This window comes from Numida meleagris, chromosome 23 (genome assembly GCF_002078875.1).
Source record: "Numida meleagris isolate 19003 breed g44 Domestic line chromosome 23, NumMel1.0, whole genome shotgun sequence".
Taxonomy (NCBI): Eukaryota; Metazoa; Chordata; class Aves; order Galliformes; family Numididae; genus Numida; species Numida meleagris.
Genome location: NC_034431.1, coordinates 5,185,569 through 5,199,655, shown reverse-complemented (window position 1 = coordinate 5,199,655; position 14,087 = coordinate 5,185,569). Strand labels below are relative to the sequence as shown.

The 14,087-nt window shown below is 49.8% G+C and overlaps 1 long non-coding RNA gene across 1 annotated transcript; it reads left to right on the top strand.

The window, feature by feature from the left end:
• LOC110387712 lies at positions 3,247-11,398 on the top strand. The gene is made up of 3 exons (XR_002432662.1): positions 3,247-3,280; positions 8,722-8,813; positions 10,443-11,398. It is a non-coding gene; the product is annotated as an uncharacterized LOC110387712 (long non-coding RNA).

Sequence of the window (14,087 nt, the reverse complement as noted above, 5' to 3'; positions counted from 1 at the left end):
AGGAGGGAGTGAACGATCAGGGCTCGGTGTTAAACGCCGGATTTGCGTTGGTTTGTAAAGGTGTAAGGCTCAGCTGGGCTCAGCGTGGCACTGCTGCGTGCTCTGCGGACACAGAGCCATGGGGAGAAGGGGCACCAGGATGGGGCTGAGCTCACAGAGCTCTGTCTGCAGAGAGGGGCTGGCATGGGATTATTGAATCATTAAGGTTGGAAAAGACCTCTGAGATCATCCTGTCCAACTGTCCACCTACCACCAGTACTGCCCACTGAGTGTATCCCTCAGTGCCACATCTCCATGGTTCTCAAACACCTCCAGGGATGGTGACCCCACCACCTCCCTGGGCAGCCTACGTATCACCACTCTTTCAGAGGAGTTTTCCCTAATATCCAACCTGAGGGTATGGAGGGAGCTGGAAGGGAAAGGTTTTGATTCAAGTGAAAGTGCTTTGGTTTCACTAAATGCACAGAGGGTATCTCTGGACTCGGTGGAAAGGGACTGCCTTATCTGCAATTGGATTATTTTTAAGTGAAAAGACAGTAGCAGCTGCTAAAATGCATTGACTTGTTGAAAACATATAGATTTGGATAGCAATGCCATAGAGCGCTATCACTTAGGTGTCTCAGCCCATCTGCGTAAAGTAACTATTGATTTTGGTTGATATGCATTGATTCCAAGAAAACTGCCCTGCTTTGAAAATGAACTTCCAGGAGTTTCAAGGGAAAATGCAACGCGCCGTCTCTCTTGCAGGGCTACCTTGTTTTGTTAAACGTGTCTCGCGTGTTTGAAAAACAGAAGCAAAGCCAAACAAATAGCTCGGAGGGAATTAAAATGCATCGATTCTCAGGGTGGGAATAATGGCCTTCGTTAAAAGCTTTTGGAGACGTTAACATACATTGCTTTGAATAAAGATCTCCCTCTGGCCCGCTGCTCCTGCACCTGCTACCATGACAATTATTTGGATGGGAAGGTGGGGAGCTGAAATGCAGCCGTGCCACCTCGGGGGCCCCTGTGTGCAAAGCCAGGCCTGCAGGAGCCAGGGAGAGAATGGGGAGAATGGGAGCCTTTCCCTGCCTGTCCCCCTGCCCTGGGACAGGGACTGTCCGTCTGTCCCTCATGGTCTGTCCGGCTGTTTGTCTGGCTGTGTCTTGTGATCTTTCCAGCTGTCTGTCTGGTTGTCCCCTGAGGTCTGTCCGACTGTCTGTCCAGCTGTCCCTTGCGGTCTGTCTGTCTGCCTGTCCAGTTGTCTCTCATGGACTGTCTGGCTGTCCCTCCCTGTCTGTCTGTCCAGTTATCCCTCATGGTCTGACTGTTCTGTTTTTCCTCGAGGTCTGTCTAGCTGTCTGTCCAGCTGTCCCTTGTGGTCTGTCTGCCTGTCTGGATGTCCCTCACAGTCTTTCTGTCTGTCCAGTTGTCCCTTGTAGTCTGTCTGACTGTTCAGTCGTCCCTTGAGGTCTGTCTGGCCATTTGTTCAGCTGTCCCTCATGGTCTGTCCAACTGTCTGTCAGGCTGTCTCTTGCTGTGTGTCCAGCTGTGTGTCCAGCTGTCTGTCTGTCTGCTCCTCGCTGCCTGTCTGGCTGTCCCACTGGAGGTATCTTTTCCCTCACAGTCATTTTAATTGGCAGGGAGTGGTGAGCAATCCGGCAGCAGGTCTCAGCCAGCCTGACCTAACAGAGCCTTGCCGCTTGGATCAACAGGCAGAGAGTCCATCTGGGAGACCAAGCCCTAGTCCCTCCAGCAAGTCCTTACTGTTAATTAAAGGTATTAATTGGCATGCAGCCTGCTTATTTAAAGAGGCAGTGGCCTCTGCAGTGCCTGGTGGTAATTAGAGATACGCAGAGCTGCTCCTAAATGAGGGGCACAGGTGGGAGGATGGGTAGGGGGCTCTGCTAACCCTGACTCGGGGGCTTCTGCCTCTTTGTGTGCTCCTTGGGAGGATGGATGCTGGTGGGACTGTGCATGGAGGTGGGGAGCATCAGCATGAGTGCCTGGCTGGGGCTGGATCCAGTGGTACCTTGGCTTTTCTGCACCAGTCCAGCACTCCAAGCATCTGGGGTGGGTGCAAGCAGGGGGATTTCATTGTTGGGCACCTCCCTGCCAGAGCCTCCGCCCCAACTTGGTTAAAGTCTGTGCAGTTCAATTTCTGAATGTAATCTGGGAGCAACATGAAAATTAGATCTAATAATGAATGATTACAACTTTCAAGTTAAGTCTAGTTGGTTGACTAATCAATTTGGTTAAGTGAAAATCCATAGCAAATGAGTCAGCCGCAGTACAACATTTCTCCATCCAATTTAAATTAAAATCACCAACCATAATAATTTCACAATTACTCTGTGAGGATGCACCAGGGACTTGCCCCTTGAGAAAGAAAATGTCAAGGACTGCAGGAGAGACACCAGGGGCACAGGGAGCATGGGGATGGGGAATGATGCTCCAGCAATACGGATGCATTGTTGGATCCTCAGGTGACACTGGAAGCTTCTCAGCACCAATGCATAGCACCTCCCCCCAAGCCCTGCGTGCAGCCCCTGGGGGCTCGGCCATTATTTATAGTGATGGAGCAGGGCGGTGTGAGAGGGGAGCCTGGTCCTGTAGATCAATTTGTAATTTTTCTTTTTTGCTGTGGCAGGAGTGTGAGGGATGTGAGCATTAAATCCCCAGGAAAGTCGCCTCTGCAGCAGTCTTTAGCAGTCTGAATTATTTATTTATGTACAGTTGTGTTACACACTGGACCCTACCAAAATAAATAAATAAGACCAGGGCGGGCTGTGCCTGTAGCAGAGCAAACGCTCAGGGATGGGCCTCATCCTGCACACAGGGGGGCTGCAGGGAGGGGACTGGGTGCACAGAACCAGTCCTGCTTTCTGCTGGGTCCTCTGTCTCTGTTGTTTACAGCAGGTAATTAATGATCTGTTCACACAGAAAGCGGAGGGCGAGACGACTCCGGTGGTTTAATAATTTAATGCTCTTACAGAACTTTGTGCTTGTGCAAAACACTCAGATGCACGCTGCAGAGGGGCTGGAGTGGCCTGGAAGGCTTTGCAGAGGTTTCTGTGCATGGCTGTTGTAGTGGAAATGCTAAGTCATGGCTTGAAACAGTGACTGAGCACCTGGTGGGAAGGCAGGGCCAACCCAGGGGAGCTCAGGTGTGTGCAGTGCACCTGAGTGATGGACGGGGTGGAGCCAGGATCCACCCCTTCCCAGACCTCATTTAAGGTTTGGCAGGGGGGAGGCAAGGGTATCTTGCTGTGGATCCCTATGTACTTAAGGCCTTCCAAAGGTAAGCAGAGTCTTTCCTTTGTTTCTGTGCCCATAGCTGTTGTATTTGAGCAAGTCCTCATTTGTTGCAGCCTAGGACCTTGCTACTTTGCTGTCATTGCTGCCCTTTCCATCATGTTACAGCTATGATGTGTATGGCTGCGGTGTGCACAGCTCTGCTGCTGGCATGCTGCTGTGCATGCATGTCTGGTGCAGATGTTTGCACTAAGATCTGGTCTCAGTGCGGCCTCACGCTGTGCTGCAGCACTGACAGGCTCTGCTCTCCTTCCCCTGACATGTGCCAAAAGTACCAATTGGATGGACACCGCCTGCGTGACCCGTGCGAGACTTTGTGAGGGCTGCCCAAATAAATAATAGAGCGTTTCCTTGCTGTTGTGAAAGAACTCCTGTGGGAAAAGCATTTTGATGCATTTTGATAAAAGGGTCAGGCCGTGGCCAGGGGGAGCCAGGAGACATTTATTTAAAGCCGCCAACACAAAGGGCACTGAGAGCAACATCCACCCACTCCTGAGCCAACATCTCTGCTTCTCCTCTCCTGGGCTCAGGATGGGGGGGTTGTGCTGGGGGTGGGTGAGGGTCACTACCCTGCAGCCACCCCACCAAGACTTTGTGCCTTCTGTTTGCAGCTGCTGGAAGGGGAGAGAGACGCATGGCTCATGGAACAGACGGAGCCATGGATTATTTGGAGCCTCTTGTACTAATTTTACAAATGCTGCATGTCTGCAGGCTTTTAATAGTTGAATTCCTGGGTAAATGGATAAAAAATATGTCCTGTGGGGACTAAAGGCTTCGGGGAATAACTTATGTAAATCCTCCCATCCGAAAGCAGGTGGTAACGAGTTTTCTGCAGTCTGCCTCATGGTGATGGTGGGGAACGTGCGGAGTTGGGTGGTGTGGGATGAAAGTCTCACAGGGATGAAATCATGAAACCTGCTTGGCCCTGGGCATCTGACTGTGCCTTTGGAGGGGGAGAGGCCATGAGGCGATGACAGCCAGGCACCTGGGAAGATGGGAACACGCAAGTTGTGTGTTGCTTTCCCTTTTTGTTGGGTGACAGGGCTGCAAGCAGGCACCACCGGGTCTGCAGTTGGGCTACTCTGACCCAGCCCTTCCAGAGTGCACATCTCTAGCACTGCAGAGCTTTTCCTCATGTAGGAGCTCTGGGGCTGCAGGGGAAGAAGCCCAGGTTCCAGGTCTGTCTTGGTGTGAAGCCTCAGGTTTTATTGGGCAGCGGGAGCCAAGGTGTTGAAAGATGCATTATGAATGCAAGGTGTAGGGAACAGAAATTATTAAACTCACAGATAGCAACAGAGCTTCCTTTGTGAGCGGTGGAGATGGGAAATTATGCTGAAGCAATGCATTGCAAATCACCCAATGAAAGGCAAAGAAGGGCCTTTTATCCTCCAGGCCCTGAAGTTTTTCCGGTATCTTTGTATGCAGAGGCATTCCTTCAGGGGAGAAAGAGAAGCCAGCAATTTTGTGGCTGATTGGCAGGCTGTCCAGTGCCAATAAAGATATTTGTTTTTTCATAGAAGTGCTCACAGACTGAAATCTCGCTCTTGCATTTTCCATTACAGAGGAAAATGAAACTTGGAATGCTTTCTCCATTAGCGCTGCTTAGCCTCGGAGTAATAGCAGTGCTTGAGCGACTTGAAAGGAGAAACACTCTGCTCCGGCACAGCAACCAGAGCAGACATGCTGCGTGGAGCATGCTTAAATCGCCAGGGAGCAGAGTGCCCCAGAGAATTCCCCATAATGGCTATCCTTTTGTGTTCTGTATCACTGGGGTGAGGTGGGGAACCAGCACCAGGGGGCACAGGCTGGGGGACAGGAGCCTGGGGAGGAGTTCATGAGCACCAGACATCCCAAGGTGGCTTTGGTGACCCACTCCATGAAGAACCTGGATGGTAGCAATGGTGAGGTGGGGATGCTGGAATGGATGGAGGCAGCCCTGCTGAGTAGCACAGCCCAGAGATGTGGGGTGGGTTCCCATACTGGTCCCTGTCCCATTAGGTGTCACTGGGTGCTCCCTGCTCCCACCAAGCTCCATGCCACCACCCCACATGCGCAGATCCCCGGCAGAGAGGAGGAACATCTGTTAACACAAATGCTTTCCTAATTTCTCCTTAACTCTCACTCGGCATCTGTGCTGAACAAGCCCCGTTCAGCTTGTACCGTGTTTAATTCTGGAATGGATTCAAAAGCACTGCGGAGCCGGGAGCGGGGAGGGGAGACGCTAAATCTTTAATGGTGTGCCGAGTCAGAACTTCTGCCGGGCTCTGTCCTAATCACACGGCAGAGAATAACCAGAGACAGAATTTCTTAATAACAAACACCTTTGCAGCAGCTCATTAAATCACTGCATTTCTGAGGCACAGCAGGACACTTGTGTGAATAAATAGTGCAATCTTCCAGTCTTGAAGTATTTTCACATCTGAGTTATTTCCCTTGCATATGATCAGCTCCATTTTTTTTGGCTCCCCATCTCTACTGCGAACGATATTTTTGCTGATGAGCACAATTAACAAATGAGAGACAAAGTCGAAAAAACCACATCTTTCCCCCCAGTTCTTTCTTTAATGTTTTAGAGTTGAACAAATAGCAGAGAAAAATGGAGAGAGGAGAGATTTCTGCTGATGATCTGAAGGTGCATCTTTTTTTCCTCCTGTTTACCACCTGTCTTTGTAGACAACAAAATGCCAAAAGAAAAAGAGAGAGAGAGGAAAAAAAGGGTGGCAAAATAAAAGGAAGAAGGAAAGAAAGCCCCTCTTCAGGCTGTTTATCCAAGCAGTGTATTTGCTCATTTCCTATCCCAGCTCATGCATAACGCCAATGAGATGGAAAGAGCCTGTTTTGCTTGAGAGGTACCAACAAACTGGGAGACATGCCACACAATTGACTGCAGTGAAATAAATCGAGCAAAAGGTTCCCTTCCATCGCCCCTGCTCTGCAGGGTTCACAGGAGGGGTGAGCACATCCATCGCGCATGTCACTGGAGCTGTGCTGTGTGCACCGAGCCTCCTGCTCGGCAGCACTGGAAACAGGGCAGAGCAAGCATTTTTTTGTGGGCGAGGATGGCCAGGGCTGCAAGGAAATCAGGGCTGTGAGCAGAGTTTAATAGCACCATTGATTTATGGTTATAAATGCTGCATCTAATGTAGGGCAGAGAGCGTTTGAGCGATTTCTAGAAATTGAAGAGTTTCAGAGCTCCTATGGCAAAACTGGGCTTGGGGTTCCATGGGCAGGGCTGAGGATGTCGTGGATGGGGATAGTGGTACCATGGACAGCGCTTGAGGTACCATGATCAAGGGTGGGGGTTCTTTGGGTAGGGCTTGTGGTACCACGGGCAGGGCTGGAGGTTCTTGAGGTAGGGTTGGGACTACTATGGACAGGTCTTGGAGGTTCCTCGGGCAGGGTTGGGGGTACTGTGGGCAGGGCTGTAATGGAGGATCTCTGCCGGGGCCTTGAGGGCACACTGCTGGTCTTCTCCAGGCTCCTAACCTCCACCCTGTGCTGCCCAGGACTTCTGGCCACTTCTTCATTGTATGATTTTAGAGGAGGAGTTCTGTGTTTTTATTTTTTTATTTTAAGAGAGTGACCTTTTTTCTCTCTCCTCTCTGAATGGCTGAGGTGAGGTAATGTATTGGAGATGTGAACTTGAGCGGAGCGGTGCCATAAAGCCAGCAATAGTGCTTATTCAGTAGTTCAGCTATCTGAAGAACTCAGATAATGGCATCAGAAAACTCGTGGCCCTGCAGCACTCCATCACACATGCTGACCTGGCTGCCTGCTCTCTACCAACTCAGTTATTTGGGAGCAGGCAGTCAGGTCTCCGGATGGGTACCCCGCAGCTGGTGTTGTAGGAGCTGTCCTTGTTTGGGGAGGCCAAGCCCCACACTATGTAGCTCATCATTTGGGGGGCTCTGACCCCCAGCATCAAAAATTGAGAAGTTTCTCTCTTTCCCCCTCCTCGCTTTCATTTAAGAAGCATCATGCCCGTCCATGCTCCCTTATGTTGTTTGCTCTCTGGCTTGGTTTCCTTTTCATAAAGTGGGAATAACTGCCAATTCACAAGCAGAAATGTTTTCCCAGTGATGTACTGCAGTGCTGGGGATGAGGCCGCATGGGACCCACCTCTGGTTCACACCCCATCCCATGCACTGCATGGGGACACTGCTGCACACTGACATCATTAATTTATACCTGTCCACGTGACACTTCATACAAAGCATTTTCCAGCATGGTCTAATTACATGGTAAATAAATGGTCTCTCCCTTATAGTTAATTCGTTAGGTAGCTTTATTGCCAACAGGAGAGAGATGACACAGAAGGATATTACATACAGTGTTACTGGTAATTATTTTTATTACTTCACATGAGTTTTATTGTGGTAGTAAGGAGAGTTTTCAGTTGTCACTTTCCGCTTGGTGTAGTTAATGTTTTCTGGGACAGCTTGGCATGGCTGAGCAGGGTCAGGTCCATTGGACTGTGCTGAGCATCTTCATGAAAGCTCTGAAATGGGAGAGCACCTGCTGAATATTCCCCTGCTGCTGGACCAGGGCTTTTCTTTTATCTGCAAAACCTTGGTGAAGAGGCCGGCATTTATAGGATTTTGGAGGAAAGGGGTATGGCTGGAGTCTTGTGTGCGAGTGCTGATGGTCAACAGCCTCAGGCAGGTGGGGCAAGGACCCAGCTCATCCATCAAGCACGAGGCAGAGGCTTTTGCTTTTTGATTTATTTCGCTTCCTCCCATTGAGCAAAAATATCTGTTTTAACAGCAAACTACTTGTGTAAGCAAAGAGCTCCTCCGTGTTCCAAAGAATATTAAGGTGTATAAATGTCTTTGTGAAAGATGATGAATTCCTGTAGCCTTCTCTAGTGAATTTTGCTTCTGTAAATCTCTTCTCTTTGCATGTGCTAATTGGTCATAGCATTAATTAATCTGATTTCATTATATGCTCTTTAATTTTTCAAGATATCATTTCTTTATTGGGCAAAGAAACACTTTAGAGGATTGTCACAATTGGAATAATCCCCCCCTTCTTTAAAGTTACCAAGAGAAGTCATTATCAATTAAGCTAATTTGCATACGCATTAGTGTAATCGTTTTAGTTTAGCCAAATTTGCGAAAATTTACATAGCAAATTGACCTTCCACATTTTCACTTAAACATATAAAGCACAAGAGAGAATTGCATTGGCATTGATAATGAAATGGAGATTATTTTGCATGGTTCTCTTACTAAAAGAGGCCTAATTAGACCAAGTAATTTTTTATTTCATCCGTAATTGCAAAACAAATAAGCTCTTTGGCAGTTTCTTCCCTTTCCTTTGCCTGTGTCACGTGGAGGGGGAGTGCTAATAGGAAAGTCGTGTTCTCCTCGTTAAGTCACATCTGATGTCTGCGCGCTCCTCCGTCAGAGATCCTTTATTTTTTTCCAGGTATTTCTCTGCTTGAGCTGTTCAGGTTGCCCGGATCACCTATTAATAGACAGCTCCTCCAGTCTGATCTGCTGAAGTAACAGATAAAAAAGGTAAAAAGAGGAAAAAGAAAAATAGTGCTTCATGTATAAAGCAGCGCAGCCATGAGAGCAGGCAGGGTCTCCCTTCCCAGGTGGGGGAATTACAGCAGGAAGCATTTCAGGCCATGAAACACAATGGGGGGGGAGTGCCAAAAGTGCCTCCACTGGGCGCTGGGGTACCTGGCTGCCACCGAGCCCATTGCCACGTGCAGAGTGATTCTCGCCAGGTGCAGAGGCATGCAGGGAGCAGAGCTGTGGCTTGGGTGGGTACGCGGTGCTGACACCAGGATGGCTGAGCTGCTCGTCTGGGTATGGAGGCAAAGCAGAAATGGCATTTCTGAATGCATCCGGCACAAACCCACTGAGCTGTGACTCAATGCAATGCGGGAGCACTGTCAGAATTAAGGAAATGTTAATGCATGCAGCCAACGTGTGCAGGCGCAGAGGGAGGCTACGAGCTGCATGTGGGGTGGGGGAGGGGAGGGGACCCCTGCTCATTCATGGGTGTCTGGGCAGTACCTTGGCTCAGTGCTCCCCTTCCTACCCCACTTCCAGCAGCCTCTGCTACACCCCAGCAAAGGCGTTTGCATTTCCTCCCTGCCCTTCCCCACCTCGCCCACATGCAGAGGGCAGCGCCAGGTGGAAAATCATCCTCTCGGGTTGTTAGCTGAGCTGAGTGCTTCCCCCCACCACCATATTTTTTTGGCCTTGAGTGTTTTTAACGGCAGCCTTCATGGTTTGATGGAGGATTTTACACTAATGCAAGGCATTACCTAGTTAATTTGGCCAGAATAGAGTGTAATTTTGCACGGTCAAAGTCATTGCTACTTGAGCTAAAAGTTCCATTACAGTGCACTGCCCACCTAGCTATTTCAGAGCACGCAGAGATAAGTAGCATTTTATTAATGGGTGTCCTCGGGAGCTTATTTAAAGGATGGCTCCTTGTCTGCATTGGAGATGAATATGGGAAGGAGCCAAGGCAGTGAGGGACGCTGGCAGCTGCCATGGACGTGCCACCCCTCTCAGCACAGTGATACTCTGTCCGGCTCCCAGAGCATCACGCCTTTGGGCTGCTATGGATGCCTGGTCCCAGGCAGGGATCTGGTTGCATGAGGACATTATTATGCCAAGCACTGTGTAAACATAGAACAAAAAGTTGGCTCCTCTGCCTATAAATAATACATGATCCTCTTTGATCACTCCTGTCGTCTGAGGGCTCCCCAGCCTCTCACCAAGTTGGGACTTGGAATGAGCAGTGTTGTGGTGCTCATTGCCCTTTCCCTACGGGAGGCCTGAAACAGTGAGATGAGCAGAGTGCACGGCTGGCCAGGCCACCTGCAACCCTGCCTTGCCACCATCCCCATGGGATGCTTTGAACCCCCCCTTCCAGGCTTGGATGGGCTGTGGTAGGTGATGGAGCAGCCCGATGGCCATTACAACCTCCAAATTGCAGAGTGTTGCTGCAAGGCCATTGCTTTTCTTTCGACTCTTGTGCCCCTGCTAAGCCCAGTGCCAAGTGGCCACCTGCACACTCCTCCTGCCCTTCTGCACCTCCTCGTGGCTACTGCTCATGAACTAAATCCCTTCAATGTGGTGGTTGGTTGTTTTTGAAATTCTTCTCTATTCTCTCCTGCCATCCAGCTGCAAAGCAACGTACACACCAAAAGCAAACCAACCTTGCACAAATTATCCTGATTCCTGCCTTGTGAGCAGAGACAGCTGTGACTGATTCCAGCAAAACACCTTGCGTCTGGTCTACAAAGCCCGAGCTAATCCGCACGTCGAACCAAAGCGGGTCCTTCCTCATCACATGCTTGTGCTGCCAGAGCAGGGGACGTGGATAATACTTTGGAGCCACTACAAACGCTTTGGAAAAGACTCTGCCATGGTAGCAAACAGCTGGTGTAGCTAATCCATTTTCCAAGCACATTTGCAAGATACATAATTAAGAGTTCTGTTGAGGGGCGAAGCAAAGCAAACCATTAGATTTGTTTATAACATTATGGGTAGTGTAATACTCACTCAGGATCTCCTTTTCCTGCAAAAGGCATTAAGGTGATCCTTAGGAAACATCCCTGGGATTTCCTGATGATGCCTGCATGACATTAAATTTGTGTGAATATTTTCAATTCCATTTGCCGTATAATTAAGCACTATGAAGGATCCCACAGATTTTTTGGACTTGTAAATTGCTGGATCAATCCAAATGATATTCCTTTGAGTTCTCTCTTCTGATTTCCATTGTCTCTCAGGCACAAATTGGGACGGTTTGAGGAAGAGGATGAGCAAGTTCCTTCAGCCTCATCGTGGCAGCATGCTGACAAGTTGCATGTGCTTCACCTGCCATTAACTCATTGCTCAGTGACAAGCACTTGGTTGACACATTGGCACGTGTTGGTCTTAGCAGGGCTCCTCTCTCCCAGACAGTTTCTTCCAAAGCAAATGAACACCGTGCAGGTTGAAACCAACCTGGTTGTGGCCCATGTCCAAAGCAATGTTTGTGTTTAAATGTCTCTGAGTTTAGGGCACCTGCTGCAACGTGGCACTGTGGATTGGGTCTGCAAAGGGAGGCTGCATGAGGGAAGAGCAGGCGTGGAACAAAACACCCATTTCTGCCTTATAAAAATCTCCCTGAGCTCTCTACTTTGTCTTTAAGACCCACCTTGCACCTCCCAGTGAGGTCTGCTGGGACTCCTCTCATGGCAGGGGGAGAGAGTTGGTTTGGGTGGGGGAAGAGTCCCTGTTCATCACAGGGGAGTTGGACTAGAGGACCTTTAAGGGCCCCTTCCAACTCAAGCAATTCTGTGGTTCTATCTAATGTGAGGTGCCCACATCTCTGTGCCCTGGCGTGCAGCAGAGCGGAGAGATGAAGCCACAGCGATGCATCCCAGACTCCGTCCCAGTGCTTTTGTTACTGCAGAAAAGTGCACAGACCCTGCTGCCGCCCTGGAGCGTGGTCCGGAGGTGTGCTCCAGCTCCTCACCACCCTGAGCCTTGCTCTGCACCTACTCTGCCTCTCGCTGTGCTTTCACGCAGGTTCCGCAGCTCCATGCTCCGTGTGTTTCTCCCCGTGTTTCCATCCTGTCGAACACTCGGAGCCCGCCCTGCGCACATTTCGGAAGCGAAGGACTTTCCTAATTACAGTGCGAACAATCCGAGGTGGGCTCCTGTCTGTCTAACTGTCAGGGAGAATAAGTCAGCGGTGAGTCAGAAGCAGAGATGTGGAAATGATGCAGGAGAAAGGGAATAGTCTGTGCTGGGCTTAATCACAGGGGCCAGGCGCTTTACATTTTTTCCAACAAAACTCTGTTTGCTGCGGGTGCCTGAGGCTAGCTGAGGCGGGCGGCGGTGCCGGGGCTCATCAGGCTCACTTGCCTCCTGGGCACTGTCTTTCACTTGGCTGGGCACTGGCATCTCTGCACCCATTGCATTGCACCCAATCCTTGCTCTGTGCGTGCACCCGGAGTGGCCGAGGTGCTCCGTGGAGCCTTCCCTTGGAAGCTGTTTGCATTGTCATCATTATTATAATTTTACTATTCTCTCTTATTATTTATTATCATCAGCAGTAATGTGAGCCCTTTACCTATAGGAGGGAGGGATTTTTTTTTCTTCTGGAGGGATCCAGGAATCCTCCTCTTACCTATGTCGTATTTATTACGCCTGGTTAAAGATCATTAAAGCCTTTGTTAGCAGAGCTGACTGACAAGGAGAGTGGATTAATATTAGAACACCCTGTCAAAAGTGGTGAAAAGGCTGGATTGATTTTATGGGAAGTTTAGTCAGAGTTGTGTGTAAAGCCCTTGGGGGGTTACACTGCAGTGAATCAATCTCCTATATTAGCAACTCCCTCTGGGAATAGTCGACTTCAGTGTTTATTACAGCCGAGGCTGCATATAATAGGGATGGCAGCCACTCGCCTCCCTCTCTCCTTACTCATAATTTGCTGCTTGCAATTGCAGCCACACAGAGGAGCACCTGAGATAAACAAAGGTGCCAGGCTCTGTGTAGCAGCAGAGCAGTGGGGGGGACGAGATGAGTGCCTGCCACCAGCCCGGTCCCTGCTGCATCCCCCTGTGCTCTGCCTGGGGACCTGCTGAGAGCTCCTTTGTGGTGGCAGTTCTCATCCCGGTGCCCCAGTAGCAAAAAGAATACACACAGCACAATACCACCGAGAGCATTTGCAACCATCGATTAACAGAATCCTGCACTGCGTGGATGAGGGGGGTTTTGGGCAACCCTGAAACAGAGACACGTGGTTGAAAGAGATGTGAGCGAGATGCCCGTGCACTTCTGGATCTGATTGCATTCCATCGCCTCTGGGTGTAAAGCAGCACCAGGGATGCTGTGGGTCTGGGGGGCTGCGCACACAGCTCATGGCACTGCAGTGATGGCATTCCCACAGCCATGGCTCCCAGCCTTTGCCACAGCAGCTGCTCGATGGAAACCACCAGCGCTTTTTGGAGAGACCAGTGCAGCAGAGGCAGCTCCTGCACACCCGCTGGTGGTTCCTCCAACTGTGCATGCATCCTTTTGTGCCGTGCCCAATAAGCCGGATGATTTTCATTTTTCCTCTTCCACTGTCACTTACTTCACTTTTTATCTGCACAACAGCAATTCCTTTCTGCTCCCCCCCATCCTCTTCTCTCACTAATGCTCTTCACTTTCAAATGCTAATAATCTGCAGCACTAAAAGGCTTAGAAGTGGTTCTAGATTGTTTGATCTTTGGCCTGTGATCTACTTTCATCTTCCAGCTTTCAAATGTTACTTTGGATTTACTTTAACCTATTAACACGCTTGGTATTCACAGGCACGCACTTTTGGTGTGTTTTGCATCAGATCCGCCCAAATTCAAACGAGCAGGGAAAGTTACTCTTCCGGACCCCAACTTCTCACAGTGACTATTTGCTCACAGGCACAGCGGGGGTTTTCTCCTCCTTTTTCGATGTTCCCTGGGGATGCGACGTTCCCCGCTGCGAGGGGACAGCGGTGGCCTTGGACCTATGGCCGCCGGCCCAGACCCCTGCAGAGAACGTGGCACAGGGGATCGCACTCCTCCTTTATAGTGGCACCTCTGGAGAGAATGGCTTTGAAAGCGCTGCTTTGTTCAGCAGCTCCTCGGGACTGTCTGGTCCTCAGTCAGCGTTGGATGTCTGAGCAGAGACATCAGAGCCTTCCCGAAGCTGTTATAACTTAATCTGGCAGGCCAGCCTGCTCTGGCACCTCTTGCCAAGAGAGGAAGCCAGAGCACTAGATGATTTTCAGACATTAGTGACTGCCATAAATCA